Source organism: Colletes latitarsis, chromosome 1, assembly GCF_051014445.1.
Source record: "Colletes latitarsis isolate SP2378_abdomen chromosome 1, iyColLati1, whole genome shotgun sequence".
In the NCBI taxonomy this organism is placed as follows: Eukaryota; Metazoa; Arthropoda; class Insecta; order Hymenoptera; family Colletidae; genus Colletes; species Colletes latitarsis.
In genome coordinates this window covers 35,804,713-35,829,458 of record NC_135134.1, presented here as the reverse complement: position 1 = coordinate 35,829,458, position 24,746 = coordinate 35,804,713, and positions in this window count along the sequence as shown.

Genomic DNA, 24,746 nt, shown 5'->3' with positions numbered 1-24,746 from the left:
CTATTACACAAGGTCATTGAAGGTCATAGAAAGTAGAGAAAGGCGATAATACTTACGGTTTTGGTAGTAAATGAAACATGTTTATAGTAGGTGTTCGAAATGATGACCATCACTGTCAATGCACCGTTGGATTCTTTTTACGATTGATTGACTTGCAAGTCTTACAGCGTCAGAACTTATTGATGCACAGGCTGCAATAATTCGCTATTGCATATCGTGAGATGTAGTTGGTACTTCTTTGTACACTTTCTCTTTCAGTGTTCCCCACAGAAAGAAATCTAAAGGTGTTATGTCTGGTGAACGAGCTGGCCACGATATTGGATCGCCGCGTCCAATCCAACGATTTCGAAATTTTTCATCGAGTTCCCTTCGCGCAATCGATGAATAATGTGCTAGGCAACCATCATGTTGATACCACATGGTTTGTCGTGTAAATAAAGGTAACTCTTCTAGCAAAAGACCCAATGTATCCTTAATAAAATTAGCATAGACGTTGTCATTCAAATTTCCATTGATAAAATAAGGTCCAATAATTTTATCACCTATGATACCGCACCATACATTCACAGACCATTGTTTTTGATGTTTAACCTGTCGCAGCCAATGTGGATTTTCCACTGCCCATAAATGCATGTTATGCAAATTAACATTCCCGTGATTTGTGAATGTTGCTTGATCAGTAAATAAGACGGTATTAAAAAAAAGCTCATTGTTTTGAATCTGACGTATAGCCCATCGACAAAACTCAACGCGATTCATGAAGTCGTTCCCATGCAATTCTTGGTGAAGACTAACGTGATACGGATGAAATTTGTGACGGTGCAAAATGCGAAGTACGCTCCTCCTACTAATGCCAGATTCGCGTTCAATTTGTCACGAACTAATATGAGAATTTCTAGACACACCAGCGAGCACGCAGATTTCCATTTCTTCGTTAATTACTCGTTTCTGGCGTTCACTTTTACGAACACTTAAACTACCGGTTTGCCTAAGTTTATCATACACATTTTTAAATGTTTGACGCGAAGGCTGAGACCGATGTGGATATCGTTCAGCATACAAGTTTTTCGCCCTTACAGAATTTTGTTGGCATTCGCCATAAATAAGAAGCATATCAACCTGCTCTTCAAACGGATACATCGTGCCGGATTGACCGATTTATCGATACTAATCTTACGATGTTTATCTTACTCTGCAAACTATTAAAGTGTCCTTCAAGCAGTGTTTATTCTCAGTGAAGTAAACGGTAAGCATTACGCATTCCTCTACTGTTGACAATACGTATGTTTCATTTACTACCAAAACCGTAAGTATTATCGCCTTTCTCTACTTTCTATGACCTTCAATGACCTTGTGTAATAGGTCGTTGAACTCGTTTTAAGATCCTCTATCGTGATACGGAAGCAAAAACATATCGATCCATTAAAAAAAATAAATGTGACCTTGAAATGTCCGAAGTACCTCCACCTGCAAAAAACTATTATCGCCACCCAATAGCGCCCTTCGTACTGTGCAATTTACTTTAGCAAATATTTCTGTGAAACTTATAGTTTCGAAGATATCTGAGGTGCTAATAGTTACTGCCCCACCCTGTATTTTCTTGTTTCAATTATGTGAAATATATAAATCTGTAAAGTGTCTTATCGTTCTTTCCCGTACTGTACGTCTCCTATCGAGACCCGTTAAGAAGCTTCGCATCCGTCGTGCACGGTGACTGTTATCTCTCGCTACTTCATTCCACGATACGCGAAACACGGTATAACCGATTTATAAAACATGCTCCCGTTTCGAGCCGTTCGATATCGGGGTTTATATTGCTAATTAAGTAATTGAGGGTTAGGGAGGATCGAAGATAACTACTCGGGCGAGTTGCATCGTGATAATCCGTCAAAGACTTCCTGGTTCGGCGCCAGTCGCTGCAAAAGGACGACGGTATCGAGAAGTTGCTCACTCGGTGAACGAAGGTGAAACGTGACATCGGCTTTCAGCTTTGGGAATTACGATCGGGGGATCCCTGCTGTCAGTTTGTTCGTGCCGCGGCCAAGTCTTTTCCGCTCGGTAGATATATGCATCGGTAATTACTTCCCTATCGCGGCCAGGTTAATAGCCAAAGGTAGGAAAGAAGAGCCGATCGTCTCGTATCGAACTTATTGGGATGGTAGCTGTTCAGTGTCGAACACGGTTGGTCGTTGGTAGACTTCTAAAGACCGCCCGTAGCGAAAGCTCTATCCGTGTGGCGAGTGATAAAACCGTCGGCGCACCTGATAATCTCAGCCGCGGTTAATCGACGGGGATATCTCGAATTCTTCCGCGCGCTTTATCGCTCAACTATTTTGACCGTGGGATGCCGCGGAGATAGCAAGAGCAACGATATTCACGATACGTGATGACTCGTGTAATCGCGATCGCAACATTTACATGATTCGTGTTTTCGCTGGTCGGGATTAATCGAACGGATTATGCCAGAGACGTGATAATTACTGTAACGTAACTGATCCAGTAATCGGTAAAAGAAAAATAAAATGTTGCGTCCCCTAGAACATTACTATCATAAAGAGAACACATTTATTTTGCATTCCTTTTCTAATTCTTAACCGTGAGAACAAATATGGCTCCGTTTAGTATCGTTTCCACTGGGAAAAGAAGTCCCTTAGAAATTAATTAAAACAACTATTTTTATCGTTGCTCTTCTTACATTCCTTCTGCAACATTTAATTTCTATATACAAGAAGTTAAACTAATTAGAACTAATATTCCTCTATCAAAAAAAATTGTTTTAATCAAATAGTATCAAAATATCTCAAGTTATTGAACTCCTAAAATACATTTTCTACCGATGATCGAACCGAACCCGAGCTAGTCATCAAATGCAGTAAAATTAAATGATAAGATTCACAATAATCATTCATTTTTGCGTTTTCACATAAAATAAAAAGAGGTGGATAGGATTCAGAAATAAATTCTTTTTCGAGTGCTATTTTAACTTGGCTTTAATATCAAACGTCTCGTTATAACAATAAAGTCAAACCCCCAAACCCTTAATGCGTGCTGTGTGATAGTCTGCGGGAGAATGGCTTGTCCCTTTAAAAACCCGTCAGCGAGGTCCCCGTACACCTACAAATCTCCTTATGCACCTCATTGCGTATATATTTAATGGTAAAGTAAAATTTATTACCATTAGTCGTTTAAATTTTGTTACAGGACGGTAGTAACTATTACTACAAAAAAAGTTTGAAAAACTATACAAATAACCTACCAAGGGCAAGAGAATGAGTTTCCATATCGTATAAAAAAACTAACAATAGAAACTATCAAACATATTTGCAGTAAAAGTACTTGGATTTTCAAATAACAAATCACAAACTGATTGGTAATGTTTACAAAGTTTTCGATTACGTAATTTTAGTAAATTTTATTATTTGTGGTAGTTTAAAGATCGTGTTACTGTTAATTGAAATACGCAGGGGATGAAAACGTACAATTTCAATAAGAAGAAATATTAACGATCCTGATGTTTTGAAAAAAAGTAACTTGCACGGTAAAATGATTTTGTTTCAAGTTTCTGATAATTACCCACTAATACAAACGTAATGAATTTAATAATTGTACAAAGTTTTCGATTACGTAATTTTACTAAATTTCATTATTTGTGGTAGTTTAAAGATCGTGTTACTGTTAATTGAAATACGCAAGGGATGAAAACGTGCAATTTCAATAAGAAGAAATATTAACGATCCTAGTGTTTCTAATAAAAATAACTTGCACGGTAAAATGATTTTATTTCAAGTTTCTGATAATTACCCACTAATAGAAATGTAATGAATTTAATAATTGACGTAACTGTTAGCAGTTGGACACGAATAGCAGGTCGCATTGGTTGGATAATGCGATTCGGAAATCATCAGTATCGGGTTCCTCAGCTTCGAGGTCATCAGTGTCGAGTCTCGTGTATACGTAAATTGTTGGTATCGACTTGCATAGCCTGTGATTCATGACCACTAAGCTTTGGAGTCGTTATAATTGGTTCCCACGATCATTTCTGTCTGAGAATTTCTAAATCGTTGTTTGTTCTCATGGATTGTCGTTGATAATTCCCTAGATATACTTTACCACAATACTTTACTACTCCGTAAATTTCTTAGTCTTAGAAACTGATACTGTTGGTCTCGGTTTCTTTGAAAGACCATTCGGAGATCCTAGAAATCTTATTCCTCTTTTTAAAAGAATTGAAATGATTCCAAAATTTAACCAAAACAATTCAAAGGAACGAGATAATCAAAACCAGTAATCACAATAAGTAGTTTTAATAACGTTTTAATAAAAATTTAATTTTTAATTGAGTGCATCCTGATATAAAACATATTACTTAAGGCTAAATATGACATACTATGGAACAAGTAGATACATTTTTTAGTAACAGTATACTCGTCATATTGTTAGTTATTGTTAATAGTCATCTTCCTGCGGTTGAATCGACTTTAAACTTAAGAGCAATAAAAAAGAATTACTGAATTCTTAATTTTAGCCAACTTACAGTCGTAACTACAGTCGTGTTTTTTAGGTGTTATTATAAACAACTTTTACTTAAGGAAACCTTTGCGAGTAGAAACCTCGATAAAATGAAACTTCTGTAACTCGAAACACTTTTCATTTCCTTTGAACTTCGACTTATCAAAGTCTGACTGTATTTTAATAAATTTATACCGTAATAAAGGCAAAGTAAATAATAGGTAAAAAAAATATGAGCATTTATTTTCTCGAATAAAGTGGTACACATTTGACGTTAATATTGTGCTTCGATTTTTAACACTCTGCTCTGACACATTATACCGCGTGTAAAAAGATAGCTGGTAATTAAGAAGAGTACTGTCCTGGCCGTTCTTGTATGGCTGTTTTCAATTAACCGGTCCCTCGTAACGCTCGTTCGCTATTAACAGTAGCATGCATGAGCAAGAAACGGCGTGCGTGTTGCGATGAAAATGAATAAAAAGTGTGGTTGCTCGAAAGATCCTCCTCCGTCGAACGACGTCGAGTTTCGCGCGAAAAACCGAATGGAGTCGTGCGGTTATTCGATACAAATTTAACGCGTTCGCAAGAAACACTTTAACTGCGCTATCGAACGACTCGGAGCCAAAAGAAATCGATGCATTATCTTTCTTCCCTATACTCCTTTCCTTCTTGGCACTTTGCATATGCTACTTAACTCATATGCGGCTAGTACATTTCGATAACCTTCTACCAAGTGCTTACGAGATAATTGTACGACGAAATCGGTTACTTGCAATTTTCATTTCTGGTAGAGTCAGCCGATTTAACTATTACTTCTACGCCTAGAACAAATTTTCCCCCGTTAAATTATTAGCAGACTGCGGACGTTTATTTCAATAAAATATGTCAAAATATGAAAGTGACATATACCAAATAATATGCCAAAATATACTCAAAATAATATTCCAATAATTTTATTATTTAAACATAATGATAATCAGTTATAATTTAAATTACAATATGTTGCGGGTATTTTTTCAATATTGTCAAGAGTTAGTTGATGACGTTTATCGTTTAAAGTCAATTTATAGGCTGAGAACGAACGCTCAACATCACAAGATGTGATTGGGGCATACTTGAATTTGCTGAAGTAGCATGCTTTAATTGTTTTAGGTTCTTGAACAATCTGACCTCGTAAAATTTCACTAATTTTGAATATTGTTTCGTAACCGGATTTTCTTGCTAAAACTGCGTTCCATTTTATTATAATTTTCTCTCCACAAATTCCAGGAAGGCTCCTAAAATTTCGATCTATATTCGCCACTAATTTCATCGATTTACTCAAAGGCATTCCAATAGTTTCTAATTTTGTTACATTGGCGGGGAAAGTTTGAATATCTATTTTGAATAACATTAAATTCTGAATTAACGATTTATTTTGAAGAGCATCTTGTATTTTTCTAACTGCCAATGCATCATTTGCATCGAAAGATTCAACTACATTTTTAATATCTTCCAAATGCGTAGCATAAAATATTGCTGCCTGAATCCACGTTCCCCATCTTGTTAAAATTGGTTTAAATGATAATAGAAGATTTCTTAAAATTCTTCGCTAACTTTCGACACGAAGTGGTGCTTTTACAAATACTTTTTTAATAGAAGATACTAAGTTATTTACAAGTAGAAAGTACCGACGTACCTCTTCTGCAACTCTATGTACACCATGGATCACGCACGTTAGATGTACCATATTTAGATAAAACACCTTTAAATGTTTTCCAGCTTTTATCATATACGCAGCTGCATTTGTCACCAATAACAATACTCTTTTGTCGCAACTATCGGGTCATAGTATTCGTATTGCTGAATTTACAAATCGAGCAATAGTAGAATAATTTGTTTCTGTTAATTGCTTACAGGAAAGCAAATCTGGTACTGACATCTCATCCTCAGACATTTTTCCAATAATTAAATTGGCTATGTTTCGTTCCATATTGTCCGCTGTTTCATCCACAGAAATCCACACATTATATTCCCCCAATATCTTCTCTAATATTACGTATTGCCAAATTATAACAATCATCAAGGTAATTTTTGCGTAGTGTCGATTCATCAGAAATTGTCTAATTCGTATATTTTGCTAGAAAATTTCAACAGACTTCGTTATCAAGACTTCGTCAAGGTAAATTAATCGCCACCATCGCTTTACACATGTCCATATAAAAATTATGTTTTTTATTACTACTATCTGTTTGCCCACCTTTCGATCGTCAAAATTCGTCTATATTATTATTTTATTGAACTTTGCTTCTGTGCCCATTAGTGTTTAAATGTTGTACTAATTGTGATTTTTTGTCACACTGAATTTCTTTGTCACATATTTGACACTTGACAATTTCTCCATCACTCACAAAACATTTTTCCTCTATTGAAAAGATTCAATTCTATACTTTTATACGTTTACTGTTTTGTGCTTTAGGCATTTTGGGTATTTCGTTTCCGTGGTACCTATCTGCCAAGAATACTTCAGAATAACTGATTAGTACTATTCGTAGCATCTATGAACTGTTACCATTGATTATTGTGGACCATTGATAAATTGTTATAATTGTTGATAAATGTTGACATTTCTGCCATGACTATCGTGTACAAACGTTGAATTAGTAAACTGTAATAAATATTCGGAAGTCCAATAAGCATTAATTTTATGAAAAGAAATGCAATAAATATATATGACATATGCAGTACGTTTCGACATATGTTTTTATAAAAGATATGCAAAACATATGCCATATGCAAAATATGCAAAACGAAAAATATATTTTTAAGGATCTCTAGTGATGAAACAAACTTCTATTTAGGTTTTACTCTTTTATCTATTTCTAATTATTAATCGTTAAAGCTCAAATGAATATCTTGAGGAGTCTAGTTTCCGGCAAAGACGGTTAGAGTCAAATGCTTTTATAATTAAAATATCTACAAAATACAGAATCGATCACTTAAGTTGACCAGTTTAATTATTTTTCTAAGTAGCGCACGAATCAAAATTTTGGTCAAGATGACGGCACTTGCTTTTTTTATGTCTCCTTTTCAAGTAAATTCTCAAGGTCACTTTCAACTTTTTTATCTATAATCGTATAATTTTTGTTCATCCATGATAAACAAAATTTTGATTCGACTATTAGTTACGAATATTTTAACATACTATAGAATGCTAAATACACTTGTAATTTGTATTAATTACGATAGAATTTCATAATCGATGTTTGATAAACACTGGTATTCAGTATCATATTTGAATAAAAAGTTTTGTTTTCGTAACTGTATTCAATGGTTTTACAAAAGTTTTTATAATTTTAGTAAATAACAAAATTGATAATTTTAAACTGTTGTATGAATTTATGCATGTTGGGCTTAAATGAGAAACTCGGTAATTATGGTTGAAGAAGGTTTATTCACGCGATTACACAAGATTACTCATGGCACATGCCAGCGTACTTCATAAGTGAAAAACGACTAACCCCGGAAGCCCACGTGGCGTGCAAGGTACAAAATACTATTTCACCATACATAAATAATTTTACTGGCACATCTAAGTATCGGTACTGATGTTGGTTCCGCAATTGTTTCTTTCACTTGTTTCTTGCATTGACTTGTTTTCACTTATTCTAGTTTTCCATTTTGTGATCCATTCTTGGAATAGATTTAATTAGTCTTGAACATAAAAGGAAGCAGTGGTTGGATTAAGAATGTAAAATGACATCATCTTGGCTCCAAGTATATTTAATAATAAATGAGCATTTGTAATGTTTACGTCCATTTCTATACATCTAAATACGAGACGATGGTATTAGGTATCACCAAATTGTTTCAAATATTGTAGCAATCGATTCACAACAATTGATCTTGATATCGCCCATAATATTATGAACTTAAAAATACTTAGTTTCGTATAACAATGATAAAAATTTATACAAAACCAAACTGAAATCATGCATATTAAAAAGATGCATGTAATTAGTAATTAAAGTACATGTTCAAACAACATTCCATCTTCTGCAACGCAAAGTTCTACTCCTTGTAATATAATCTTATGCGCAGCTTCAATAAAAAGCTTCTTTGTACATTTCTACACATTTTCTATAAATTTTAGAGATTTTATTACAAAAAGTAGAACTTTGCGTTGCAGAAGATGAAATATAGTTCCAACATTTAATTTAATTCCTAACTCCATGCACCTTTTTAACATGCGTGTTTTCAGCTTGATTTCGTGTGTTAAATTCTGAAGTTGAATAAATGAGCATTCGTTGTATTTACGTCCAAATGTAAGGTCTTGGTGTTACGTGTAGTAGAATAATCTCAAATATTGTAGCAATCGATTCATGGCAATTATTCTTTCAATGTCATCCAAAGGTCATAGTGTAGCAGGTCGTTGAATTCGTCTCAACGTCGTCTACAATACTATGAAATTAAAAATACCTAGTTCTATTTATAAATATAACAATGACTTTAATTTTGTATCGCTAATCAATTTCTTTGTAAATTTAAGCAATCGCAATTTTTTGTCGTTTAAATGGTGATAAACTTTGATACCGCAACATTTTTTTGTCAAATCATTGGAAGAGGCTGAAAATCGTGGGGACTAATTCGTGTTTCATCCTGTATATCGTTACAATAATGATTCTTAAAATGAGCGCCAGACGTGATTCGTAAATTGAACATTTCTATCCTTTCCGACTTAGGGGATTCCCAATGTCCAGATAATTAAACTGTATCAACTTGGCTGGTTAACAGTTGCGCGAGTACAACCGTCTTGATTAAGAATGTTAAAAGAACGGTCGTGACGCGATCACGATTCTAATCCACGCGTGCCGCTCGTAACACTTCACGCTCGATGAAATATGGATTTCACTTAGGGCTCGCGCGTGGGAGAGACCACCACGCGGAAGAACAATACATGGAGTACTTACGTGGCTCGAGGTTTGAACCGTGAGGACGAGTAACGGTTCGATGTGTATTTTTTCAGAAATTCAGCTCTTGACACAGTAACTGTAGTGTTAATGCGCATGCTTCTCCTGGCGGTTTAACAGTTATAATTCTTCTAAAGTCAACCGCGACTACGTATGCAAACCACTCAAGGTAGTTATTAAACTAAGGTCACCGTTGAGTTCAATGAAACTTGTTTTTCGGCCTTATTTCCAACAGAACCTCCGTTAGCTAAATTGATAGATATTCTTTATTAGGAAACATTCGCTTTCCCCATATCGTTTATTCTATATTTAACCCTAGAAAGAACCAAGTCACGTAAGAGACCCAGGGGGAGGTCAAGTCGAGCCCACACACGTTTTCCATGTTTTTGATCGCGAAACCGATAATTAAGCATACATATTTTACGGGTGAATGGCAGTTTCGTATATTAGGAAACAAATAGTGACAGCAACAAAGTACATAATAATTCATTTAGTTGATTACCCAATCAATTTTTATAACTGAGAATATGTTAAAATTTATCAGTTCTAATAAGATATTTATTATAGCTCAGAGGGGATTTTTGGAAAGTCAACTTATATGCGTCCACAATTATTGTACCCTGTAGCTCTTTAGTTTTTTGTATATTAGTGTTCTTGCTAAGTTAACTCTTATTCTTAAACGTCGATCCTAAATATTTAAACAATGATAAATAACTTTTTTCTATTTTATTAGAAACCCCTCTATTTACTACTGAAATATATAAAGAAAGTAAAAATTATGCCAATGTTCTATTCGAATGTTTCGAAGATTTTTAATAAAGTCATTTTTAACGCTAGTAATCATAGGTTTACCGTATATACTTGCTAATTTTACGGTATTCTCACCTCTTTCCAACGCTGAAATTATGTTGTGTTTTACTTCTACAGTTACCTCTTCATATTTCTGCTTCGGTGTGATTATTATGTGTGAATGCGGAGATCCAATTATAATTGGAATTACTTAAAACAGGTATTACAATGTTTCAATAATGGAGCATTCAGTTAATGTAAACTCTACTGTACAGGGCGGTCCAAGATAAGTGTCATTTCATATAATTATTAAATAGTGTGAGATACGAAGAAAAATTTTGAAAAATTTCGTTGTCACTTTTCATGTAGAATGTGGCATGACGAAAGAAATATTTGTTCCCTCAATTTTTCAAGCTTATTTCAACACCATTTCATTTTTTCTTTTTAATAAAATGCTGACGTAACGTCCACTAAAATTAATTTTCATAGGGTCAATTTTAACGTACTCGTATTTTTAAAAAGATGTTCGTCAAGAACACAAATGAGACCATGTCGTCATTTTTTTCAGATTTTTAAACATTTCCCCGATACAAAAACAGGACATTTCTTTCAAACAATTGCAAAACAAAAATGATGTAAAACAATTTCCTTTTAACCGGTACAATTTTTATTTGGTATTCTAAGGTATTCGCTACAAGCAGTCAAAAGCGCATTCTTATCCATTTGCAAGTTCAGCAGCTATAATTTTTTGAAAAAGAGTAGCACACAATTTTACAGGTCTGTAATTTCGTAAATTTTTCAAAATTTGGAAAATTCTTTGAGATAAATGGTATTTAAATATCGCTAAAGACCATGAATATCCAAAGTTGAACGTAATTTGAAAACTTGCACCGAAATATGTCCGATTTGGCATGAAATGACCCTTCTGTATGCACAAAATAAATACAATATTACCAAAACTATAATTTTTCAAAAGTACCTGTAATTGTGTTTTTCATATTTAAAAACAATAGGAAAATGAAGGGTTGTTTCCCCTTAGTACTCATAACAGCTTCAATGGTTAAATGCTCCGCTTCTGTATGCACAAAATAAATAAATATTGTAGCGGCTAGATTGCACAACAAACGAAACATTTGGCGTGCAAATGCTAGCATGGTTTACGACAAGCAAAGTCGAAAAGGCCACTTTTGAGAAAAGGCCACCATTTCTTAAGCTGCGTCTCCACTGCTATGCACGGCTACGTGACAAAACTATTTCTTTCTCATTCGATTAATAGTGAAACGCAAAATCTTTTTCGTAAAAGATGTTGATTTTTCTCATTATAACAATTTTTTTATTGAATAAAAAATTAAGATCACCTTGATTTTTTTAGTAAAATTGTATTGTTTGTTTTTTTTCATAAATCGATGCATCTTTGTATCCTTTTGAAAAAAGTATTAGAGGCTTTAGGTCGCAAATTGAATAGTTTACGAGCTATTAGTTTAGTCTCGAACTCCCATATATAGGATGTTCGGCCACCCCTGAATGAAATTTTAATGGGAGATTCTAGAGGTCAATTGTTGATGGAGGCTTTGTTAAATAGTTGTTAACGTTTAAAGTTTCGCTCGTACTGAATTTTTTTCTCGAAAATGCGCAAGATTTCGAGGGTATGTCTATTCACGAAAAATGATTGTAATTAACCCTTGCAACCGAAAATAATTTTTTCAGAACGATCTGAAACTTTTCAATTTCGCTGAAAAATTTAGGCACCTACCCCTGTTGATTTTTCTTAAAAATTCGGTTTGATTTTTTATAATTTTGTTTGACTCCCTACAGAAAAGTTGTATAATACTTTTTTTGTAGATACCCATGGGCTCTACTTCAGAAAAAAATTTCAATGAAATATATTCACTATTGTAGGAGTTATGGCTGTTTCAAACTTGGACCATTTTTATGGAGGTTTTCTCATTTTGCGGAGTTAAGGAATAACTTTTCGAATATTTTTGGAATTTTCACATATTCTTCACTAAAATACGCGTAGTTTGCATTTTGAAAAATTAAAATCGTCCAATCCGTTCCGGAGTTATGACGTTTTGAAGACACGCATGAAATTACAGGGAAGCATTTCTGGCTTCACTTTAGATTTTCGGTAAGGAATTTTTTTTCTTGAATATCTGTAGGATTTCGAGGGTATGTGTAATGACCAAAAACGATTGTAATCGACTCCTGCAACCGAAAATAATTTTTTCAGAACGATTTGAAACTTTTCAATTTCGCTGAAAAATTTAGGCACCTACCCCTGTTGATTTTTCTTAAAAATTCGGTTTGATTTTTTATAATTTTGTTTGACTCCCTACAGAAAAGTTGTCTAATACTTTTTTTGTAGATACCCATGGGCTCTACTTCAGAAAAAAATTTCAATGAAATATATTCACTATTGTAGGAGTTATGAACATTTGAAAATTGGACCATTTTTATGGAGGTTTTCTTATTTTGCGGAGTTAAGGAATAACTTTTCGAATATTTTTGGAATTTTCACATATTCTTCACTAAAATACGCGTAGTTTGCATTTTGAAAAATTAAAATCGTCGAATCCGTTCAGGAGTTATGACGTTTTAAAGACACGCATGAAATTACAGGGAAGCATTTCTGGCTTCACTTTAGATTTTCGGTAAGGAATTTTTTTTCTTGAATATGCGTAGGATTTCGGGGGTATGTGTAATGACCAAAAACGATTGTAATCGACTCCTGCAACCGAAAATAATTTTCTTAGAGCGATTTGAAATGTTTTAATTTAATTTTTTAATAACTTTTTAACGAAGCTTCAGTCAAGAAATTAATATTCTTGATTTTCATCTTATTTTGGCCTCTAGAATCTCCCTTTAAAATTTTTCCCAAGGTAGCCGAACACCCTGTACATATAGTCCGGGTTACGATATAGCGAGGTCGAAAACTCGAATAGGTGTCAATGTTTACATGTTGCAGCTTCCGAAACAAGGGTATTGACAGAAATACAATTGGCTAAGGTCCTTAGACTATGATCAGGGCTTAATTTGGTAAGGTCAGAAATTAATTTGTTTTTGAATTTAAGCAACTGCAATTTCTTGTCGATTATATACTGATTAATTTCAATAGGAAACATTTTTTTTGTCAGTTCATCGAAAGGGGCTGGTAAATCATGGGTACTAGTTCATATGCCTCACCCTGTATAATAATAGATGAATCGCGTCTTCAATCAGATACGAATACTGACTCTGATTCGGATGTAGGCATAATATAATATATAATTGATTTAAAAAATATATTTAATGAAAAGTTCAAATAAGCGTTAATTTTTTATTCTTTAACCCTATATTCTATGTACTCCAGTGATTAATTCGATTTTTTCAAGCATTCTCGATAAACTGACAAAAAATTTGCCAATAAAAGTTACTCGGTAATTATGTGACAACAAATGGTAAACGAAAAAATTGGCAAAAATCTTTTTATTCAATAAAGAACTAAGATCACCTTAATTTTTGTAATAAAATTGTAACTTTGTATCTCGATGATGGTTTTGGAACGAAATTGACATGAATCTCTGTATGTTGAGGACTCAACAGACTACTTGACTGATGCACTCTGCATTTCTTTTGTTTGTTTTTTGGGAATACAGAAGCAACAAAAGTTTATTGCCGGTCTTGGCACGATCTTTTTTTATGGTTACCGACATCGTGCCGAACGACTCGTCGGCATGCCGTTCGGCTTTTCAAGCCATGTTATCCGAGACGATGCAGGTCGTTAGAGTGTTTGGCTTTGCCGAGAAGTACTTAGGGTGCCGAACGGCCGTGCTAGATGACAAATGCCGACGCAGTGGAGACTATTGGAATAGGTAGGGTTGTGGGACGTATGATTGATTAAAACGACAATGATTACTGGTAAATTTATTAATGCTTTTATAAAATACGCTAAGGTATATCTCAGAGTTTTGAACCGTTCTCTATGAGATCTGTTTCGAGACTGTGACTTCACCCGCAGAAGAAAGGCGAGAGTGAAGCGCAGTTCGCCCTAGCGACGAACTCTTATCTTCGTATAATAAACACCATAAGTTCGTAGAACCCATGGCCAAAACTGAAGGAAACTCCAGACATATACAATCGTCACTGGAGATGATTTTTGTAACATAACAAGACGGTTAGGAAATCCAACAGAGACAATGCGACAATTTTCGGCAATGCCGGTCGACCGTGCCGAACGGCAAAAGCCAACTCAGTGGAGACGCAACTTTACGCGTTTTATTACCCGGCATGTTTTTCGTCGAAAGTTTCGAACGGCCTCATTGGCATATTGCACAAGTCATAAACCATGGATTTCCGAAGGGCTGCAAGGCCGGGTCAAGCGACTTTCGGCGGGTGACATCACCAGACCTAGACACACGTCGCCTTCCCCAAAAAGCGCGTCAAGAGCGCAAGGAGTAGGCGGTGACTTTTGAATTGCAAAATGCTTAATTGGTTAACTTCGACGCATCGGTTGAATCAATTAGGTGATTGCAAAGAGTTCGAAGGAAAAAGCGAATTTGTACGGAAGTCAGTCAGTCAGTCTTCGCCACGACCTTCAGTGAGCAACACTTTTGTAATAAAGAGCACAAGGCGAACTTTGCGATTTCATTTAATACCTACACATATCCTCACGCGCAACCACTTCAATATTACCAAAACTATAACTTTACAAAAGTATCTGTAATTGTGTTTTTCATATTTAAAAACAATAAGAAAATGAACAGTTGTTTTCCCTTAGTCCTCATAACAGCTTGAATGGTTAAATACTCCACTGTGTACAGTATCTAGATAATTGCCATGATATTATCTGTTAGACAGATAACTGCTACAACAAAGTATCTGTGCCCCATATATAGCGCACTAAAACGTGATAAACGAAGAGTAAAGTGAAAACTAACCATGCGTGTCGAGCGAATAAAGACATAGTTAGAGATCAAGATGAACAATAAGGATTACAATCAGCGTAACGAAGTCGGGCATGGGTGTGTCAGAAACGATAATAAGTAGCTCCTATCTCTCGAACCTTTTTCAATACAAAGAATTGGTAATAACCCGTAATACGATCTCAAGCTTCAATTGCTGCACCAGATCGTCAGATATTCTGTATTATAAGTAACGTCGTGCGATGCATGGTATCGCGATTATATAACAACCAGAACAAATTCAATGAAAGGCGTAACGAAAGCGAAGAGGAAACGAAGCCACGAAATATCCTCTTCCTACGCTCAAAATTCTCTTATTCTCTTTTCGATGCTTGTCGACAAGAGCTGATTGCTAAAGAAAAAACATACTGCTCGACGCTTCCCTTGTGTATTGTGTATCAACCACTTGTCAATATTCCATTATTAATTCGTGCTCAACGGAGTCCGACGAAATTATTCATCGTAAATCGTAAATAACGATAATCATTATTGAAAATGAACTCGTACAAACAAGCTACAGTAACGAATAAAAAGTTTACAAATACAATAACGCAAAAATTCAATCGAAAACTGTATGTTAAAATTCAAAATAACATTTAGATTTGGGTCTAAATGGACCCTATATATGTTCTTCGAGAATTTAATATTGACAGTACCTAAACAATTCGACATCAAAGTATGTAAGTACTTAGTAAGAAGTATCGAAAGACATAAAAATCTTTGGTATATACCTGGTATTTTTATTTCCTTAAATAAACAGTATTTCAATTTATTATTATTTGACCAATTCAAGTAGATTATTGTAGGATTTTTGTAAAGAATTGGAGGAAAATGAAGAAATATATTAAACACACCGCTTGCTATCACGTCGCAAACATTAACAATAACAAAACTGCAATCACTCCTTCGTTTTAAAACCACGCAACTCATGCCTCGCTCGCAACCCCCCACTCTCACACGCGATTCAAACTAAACTGAACTGATCATCATTTACTATATCCTTCACTCCTACATTATTTATGAGTTTTCAATTTATTATTATTTGATCAATTTAAGTAGATTATTTATAATAGCCAACATTTATTAATAATTGATTATTAATTATTAATTAACATTATTTGAAATGATTATTTTTAAATTGCTGTTAGATTTTCTGGTCAAGAATATTGATCGTTTGGAGATTGATAATATTATTAGTAAATATTATTGATCGTGTGTGGGCCATTTTATTAATACTTTGTAATTAAAAGGATATCGATAGTTTCGTGGAATGTCAAATGAATGTCGATTTCGTTTAATACTGTTCGATATCAAGTTACAGTTTCCGGGTTGGTATCGATAATATTGATTCGGTATCATTCTCATCGTTAATAAATACCGGGATCAGTGTCGTATGCTCGATCGCATACTTGCACATCGTGGTTTCTCGATCGAGCCGCGCCGATAAACAGGCCAACGGAACAGCTGCCTCGAACGCGGATGGTATTTGAAATCAGAAATATCCTGCGTACGCGGTTCGTGTCGAATTAATGCATCGGAAAGCTGCTTCCATTAATTCGAGGTAACGCTGTAATCGGTTACTACGAATCTAAAGGGTCATTAGAACGCGAAACGTCCGATTCGTGGTAATCTCGACCCTCTAATCAGTGACACCGACGGAATATTCGCCGATCGGCTGACTCAACGAGATTAGGTCTTTGGCGTCTCGTTAATCGCGGCAACGCGCATTCTAGTTCCCACGAGCAAAAAGTCAACGATAAACTGAAAAAAGCAGACGTTTCTTTCCATTAAGGAAACATTCTAGTCTAGGCGTAAATTTTTTACGTGATCTTTCGAATTAAATAAAGGAGAGGAATCTATGTAATTTTTTTATCGAATTTCATCGCATGTTTATGGCCCAGAGATACAACTTTACAAGAATAAAAAGAGTTACTTGAATTTGCCACGCATCGTTTGACACAAATATATTACTATTCAGTAAAATTCTATTAAATATTGGCGATGAAAAATTTATTTAGATAAATGCACGGTTATAGAGTCTAGGCGTAAATCTTTTACGTGTTCTTTCGAATTAAATAAAGGAGAGGAAACTATGTAATTTTTTTATCGAATTTCGTCACATGTTTTTCGTCTGGAGATATAACTTTGCAAAAATGGAGTCATTTGAATTAGCTACGCATCGATTGATACAAATATATTTCTATACAGTAAAATCCTATCAAATATTGACAATGAAAAATTTATTTAGATAAATGCACGGTTATAGAGTCTAGGCGTAAATCTTTTACGTGTTCTTTCGAATTAAATAAAGGAGAGGAATCTATGTAATTTTTTTATCGAATTTCATCGCATGTTTATGGCCCAGAGATACAACTTTACAAGAATAAAAAGAGTTACTTGAATTTGCCACGCATCGTTTGACACAAATATATTACTATTCAGTAAAATTCTATTAAATATTGGCGATGAAAAATTTATTTAGATAAATGCACGGTTATAGAGTCTAGGCGTAAATCTTTTACGTGTTCTTCCGAATTAAATAAAGGAGAGGAATCTATGTAATTTTTTTATCGAATTTCGTCACATGTTTTTCGTCTGGAGATATAACTTTGCAAGAATAGAAAAAGTTACTTGAATTCGTTACGCATCGTTTGTTACAAACATTATACAGGACGTTCGGTCGCCCCTGGAAAAAATTTTAATAGGAGAATCTAGAGGCCAGTATAACACGAAAATTAAGAATACGAATTTGTTGATGGAGGCTTCGTTAAGTAGTTATAAACGTTTAAAGTTTCGCCCATACTGAATTCTTTTTCGAAAATGCGCAGGATTTCGAGGGTGTCTATTCACCAAAAACAATTGTAATTGACCCCCGCAAACGAAAATAATTTTTCCAGAACGATTTGAAATTTTTTAATTTTGTCAAAAAATTTTACACCTTCTCGAATTTTTTTCTAGAAAATAGGTAGGATTTCAGGGGTATGTCTATTGACCAAAAATGATTTTAATTGATCCCCGCTAACGAAAATAATTTTTCCAGAACGACTTGAAAATTTTATTTTTCTTCAAAAAATTTAGGCACCTATCCCCTGTCGATTTTTCTTAAAAATACGTTTTTCATTATTAATAAATATGTTCGACGCTGTACAGAAATGTTGTCTAATACTTTTTCCTAGGTATCCATAAGCTCTATTTTCTTACTAAATTTCAATGAGATACGTTCACTATTGTAGGAGTTATGGCCATTTGAAAATTAGACCATTTTTATTGGGTTTTTCTCATTTTGCGGGGTTAAGGAATAACTTATCGAACATTTTTGGAATTTCTACATATTCTTCATCAAAATACGCGTTGTTTGCATTTTGAAACATTAAAATCGTCCAATCCGTTCAGGAGTTATGATGTTTCAAAGATTCGCATAAAATTTCGGAGTAACATTTTTGGCCATTCATTATATTTTCGGTAAGGAATTTATTTCTCGAAAGTGGGTAGTATTTCGGAGGTATGTCTATTGACCAAAAATGATTATAATTAACCCCCGCAACCAAAAATAATTTTTTTAGAACGATTTGGAATTTTTTAATTTTGTCGAAAAATTTGTCCACAGTTCTGAATTTTTTTCTCGAAAGTGCAAAAGATTTCGGGAGTATGTCTATTGACCAAAAATGATTGTAATCAACCTTCGCAACCAAAAATAATTTTTTCAGAATGATTTGAGAGTTTTCAATTTCGCCGAAAAATTTTTGCAGCTACCTCCTATTGATTTTTCTTAAAAATTTCTTTTAGATTTTCAATAATTTTGCTTGACGTCCTACAGAAAAGTTGTCTGATACTTTTTTGTAGATATCCATGAGCTCTAGTTCAAAAAAAAATTTCATTAAAATATATTCACTATTGTAGGAGTTATGGCTGTTTGAATATTGGACCATTTTTATGGCGTTTTTCTCATTTTACAGGGTCAAGGAATAACATTTTCAGTATTGTTAGAATTTCTATATATTCTTCACTAAAATACGCATTATTTGCCTTTCGAAACATTCAAATCCTTCAATCTGTTCAGAAGTTATGACGTTTTAAAGATACGCACGAAATTTTGGAGTGACATTTCTGGCCAGATATTATATTTTCGATAGGGAATTTTTTTCTCGAAAATGGTTAGGATTTTGTGGGTATGTCTATTCACCAAAAATTATTGTAATTGACCCCACAACGAGAAATAATTTTTTTTCAGAATGATTTGAAATTATTTAATTTAATTGTTTAATAACTTTTTAACGAAGCCTCAATCGAGAAATTAATATTCTTGATTTTCGTCTTATTTTGGCCTCTAGAATCGCCCATTAAAATTTTTCCCAGGTGTGGCCGAACACCCTGTATATTTCTATTCAGTAAAATTTTATTAAATATTGACGATGAAAAATTTATTTAGATAAACGCACTGGTATAGACTCTAAACTATTTTGTTGTAAAAATTGTTGTTGCGTGCAGTGGTCAGCCTATTAACATCGATTTACTGATATTTAATGACGCTGATAATGCATCGGCGGCAATTAACGGCCAACTATGGGAATCAATTAGCCGATGGTCACGGACATGCCACGGCCGTTCGAATTTTGCAAACAGAATGAGATTGAATTACGAGAAGCGCGGAGGGTTGAGAGTTTACGAGCAACCGGAGTAAGGGAGCCAAACGATGCGCTATTGCGCTCGTTAGCGTTGCTTTCGGTCCCGTTTTATGTGCGCTGCCTCCCCTGTGAATAAAAGGATAAGAAAGGGCGGGAACGAATGAAAATGAACCGACTGCTGGAAACAAAGAATAAACGAAATTCACTCGAGGATTCCGCGTAACGATGGAACCAATCCGATATTATACGGTACTAGTTAGAATACTAAAGTTAAGGTCGCAAACATTATTCAGAATGCAGAGGCTAACGCTTCTCTTCTGTTCTAATATAATACAGTCTATTTTTAAGTACTGATGCAATTACGAGTATGTCATAGAAATATAATTGTGTTTTGGATGCTCTGGATAATGATAAGTAATTTTGTGATAAATGAGAAACGTCCCAAAGCGATAGAGACACCCTAGAAAACAACGAACAAGATGAATTATTATAAGAAGCATAAAATATAAAAACAAAGGTATAATAAAATAATATGTATGGCCAACTAATAATGTTAGAGATATTGACAACAATGTCTGGTTTGCTATACCGCGTTAGCAGTATCGAGGTAACAATTGATTTAATTGTTCAAAACTGATGTTCGGATGAAAGTTAACGCTGTAAATTAAACAATTATCAATGTGGGAATACTAGAAACTAAAATAAAACTTATATAAATAAAAATTACATAGTTCGAAAATAGAATTGAATATAAATTCTGATTATGTATGATAGTTTTAGGTGTTACACTATTTTCACATAGGATTTCAACGAATAGTAAAAACAAAAACTAGCAAGTACTTGATAAATAATTTTTTTTTAAGCCGTGGACAATCGACTGGGAGATGATTATACGTGCAACTATAAGTCGAAAAGAAAGAATAAAATGTGTTCGTTCGAAGTTTTGCAATATTTTTATTTTTATTAAGTTTCTGATTAAATAGTGAGAGCTTCTTCAAGCGTGAGTATCATGTCTGTACACTCGCGATTTGAGTACGTTGCCATACTGGTAAACGGTTAGATATTAAATGATCACACTGACTGTCAATCCTCGTCGTTGCCATGTTTATAATTACAAGTGCAAACCACGCTTACGAGTGCACGCATACCGATTTTTTCGAACTCGATTTTCTTGAAAACGATGTCACGGACGAAAAAATTTTATTCCTTTTTTTCGACTTATTATTCAATGTGGAATTACTCCTTTCCCGCAGTCGGTTGTCCGCGGTTTGCAGGACAACCTCTATAATTATGGAAAAAAACAAAATGTGTATGATGCGTTTTATTATTTTCTTCTTCCGTCGACCTTCAATATTCTTTCTATTTGTTTTTTAAAAATACAACGAATGGAAAATTGAACTATTTTATTTTAATGAATATACTTGGAGTAATTTTGTAATATTATGGGAAGCATATATTTCCTAGATGGGCAAGTAAAGTTTGCTTGACAAATGATTTCCGCAAACAGAATATTTAAAAGATACGTAATTCCGTAACACGAAGTATCTATAAAAACGGAGAAACCATACATTAACTACCATTTATAAACATTAGAAGAAAATTACTGTAAGATAAAATGTTTAATTAAAATCATACACCCTTAAAAGTACAGTAAATATATTTTCTAAAGTTCTTGTATACATTACATAAAAGTGAAAAACCATGAAAATGAATAACTTCTTAAAAATCAATGATTAATGTAGTCTGAATTTATGTTTGGTCGGTTTTAGAATGTTCAAAAAATTGTACTTAACATTTTATATATTTTAATTTACAAACAACGCGTACACATTTCGTTCGATGTATCTGTTACTTTTTAACGTAAATTATCTTTAATCTATTTTACACTGTAAAGTAGATACATCACATTTTATATTTAATAAAAAAAAAAACAAGTATGGAACAAAGTATGTTTAACGTTTTGTTTTAGTTTGTTTGCCGATTTTTGTAACATTTCCAACATAATTGTTACGAGCGAGCTCCGTCGTTCAAGATGATCGCCAGCTGACAAGGCCATCCGCGGCTATAAATTTTCAACTACAAAGGTTACGGCCGCCACTGACCTTGGCCAATTGGAGCCCCGCGAAAAAAGGCTCATCTGGCCACACGATGCAAATGCGTTGATGCATGTTACATTGAGAACGTCGCTGTAAATCAAGCTTGATGTTTTTTGGTCCTGAAACGTGCCACGGAACGTAAATAATGGGACACTGAAGAAACGTAGCTCGCGATGATGGCGAACAGTACTTTGCTAGAATGTCTATTGATTTATTGTATTCAGGTATTTGCACGCTCGTAAATCAGCAAACACGGTGATTTAATTTTGCCTAAGTGGGAAATGTAAATATATGAAAAAAAAATGAAAAGCTAAACCTTCGCGTAGAGAGATTAATATACAAGGTGTTCCGCCACCTCTGGGAAAAATTTTAATGGGAGATTCTAGAGGCCAAAATAAGACGAAAATCAAGTATATCAATTTCTTGTCTGATGCTTCGTTAAAAAGTTATTAAAAAATTAAATTTAATAATTTCGAATCGTTTTGGAAAAATTATTTTTGGTTGCAGGGGGTAATTACAAACACTTCTGGTCAGTAGACATACCCCCGTATTTGTTGTCATAGGAAACCGTTCGTGTTATATTGCGAGACGGAATCTGTTAACGGTTCGGGTTTGCACACGGCGTGGTTTCACGGCTCTTTTCTGTTTCGGCGATCGCCGATTATTACTCGAACGGTCCTCTGGACCGACGCACGCATCATTTCCACACTAATGCCATCCAACTCCGGCGCCTTACGCAACTTCAGAGCTCTCACAGACTCATCCACCTCATTCCATTCAAAACCCATCCCACCGAGATTCCCATACACTCTTCTGGACGAGCACCGCGCCGTACGCTCGTCAGATCGTTGTGAGTTCTTGTAGAAACGCGACTGTCGCAGAACGAAATGTATTTCACCTATTCATAATAAAGTTTTATTCTGTTTTCGTTATCTATGGCTACACTTTCGATCACCGTGCATCTCCTATTGCTATCCTATTAACAATAGAATTCCTAATCATTTTTGAGAAAACAAAATCCTTACCGAAAATCTAATTTGAGGCCAGAAATGTTGCCCTGAAATGAAAGCGTCCTAACTTCCGAACGGATTGGAGGATTTTAAAGTTTCAATATGCAAACTACGCGTATTTTGATGAAGAATATATAGAAATTCTAAAAATATTGGGAAAGTTGTTCCTTAATTCCGTAAAGTGAGAAAACCCCTATAAAAATGGTCCAATTTTCAAACAGCCATAACTCCTACAATAGTGAATATATTTCAATGAAACTTTTTTTTAAAGTAGAACTCATGGGTACCTACAAAAAAGTATTAGACAACTTTTCTGTAGGGCGTCAAACAAAATTACTAAAAATCGAAAATTAATTTTCAAGAAAAACCGACAGGGAGTAGCTGCCTAAATTCGACGAAAAAAAAAATTTCAAATCGTTCTACAAAAATTATTTTTGTTTGCAGAGGTCAATTCCAATCATTTTTGGTGAATAGACATACCCTCGAAATCCTGCTCATTTTCTAGAAAAAAATTCGAGAATGTGTGAAATTTTTCGACAAAATTAAAAAATTTCAAATCGTTCTGGAAAAATTATTTTCGGTTGCGGGGGTCAATTACAATAATTTCTGGTGAATAGACCTACCCCCGAAATCCTACCCACTTTCTAGAAAAAAATTCAATACAGGCGGAACTTTAAACGTTAATAACTTTTTAACGAAGCCTCCATTAACAAATTAGTATTCTCGATTTTCGTCTTATTTTGGCCTCTAGAATCGTTCATTAAAATTTCTCCCAGAGGTAGCTGAACACCCTGTATAGTGGAACCAAAACGACTACTAAAAGAAAGACCGTTATTTTCAAGAGTTCATAGTAAAAGAGCTCCTCGAAGAAGGCGATGCGACATCAAACCGAACGAAAAAAAAATCGAGAACCGATTATAGAATCGAAAAGATCGAGTTTATGTTGCTAATTTACGGTAAGTTTCGAGTTACGAAGCTGACCTTAATTTATTTGCATGGTGAAAGACCAGGTTCGTTGGTATCGCGTGAAAGTGGTTATCTATGAGGGTATAGAAATAGTATGGTACGCGTTGAGAAGAATTGTCTGAATTCTCAGATTCTCGGGTTACGTTAACGTGGTTCCATCGCACGTTCCCATCCAGCGTTTCGACCAGCATACTCGACGATCTAAAATCACGATAAGACAGCGCACCGTTCGCGATTCACGATCCGCGATTCACGGTCGTCCTCCTTTCTTTGACCGATCTCCCGATGCAACGGTATTCGCCTATGGCGCCCCATTCGCGCTGCCAACGATCGACCGATACAGAATTTCCGTTCCTCTTTTTCCGCCGTGCCGTGGCCTTTTAGATCTCGTTAGAAATCGGTAAGCGTTTTCTTGCTTTATTTACAAAGGCAATATAGCAACCGAACATGATAGCGTCCACCCAAGTAATTTATGACACTTGTTTCCGCTTTTTACATACGATTATCCTGGACCTATCTCACTGATGACCTTGCGAGCCCTTCTTTTTCGAACAAGGACTATTTCAACAGCCGATCTTGCATAGCCAAAGAACTGCTATTCATAAATTCTATTTTTGGATTTCTATATAACTTGGTTATTACATTTCTAGTTAGAAATGTCCTTTAAATTATTATGCTTCGCTGCCTCTACTCTCAGACACGGAGATATATAAAATCGACTGCCTGAATATCTCATTTGCTGTCAACTATAAAAAAAACTGTTTCATAAAATCATGCTCGGTTTTAACGTTTCAACTGCTGTGCTCCAGTATATTCGAACGCAGGTAATAATTGTTAATATTCCAAATGTGCTAAGATTATT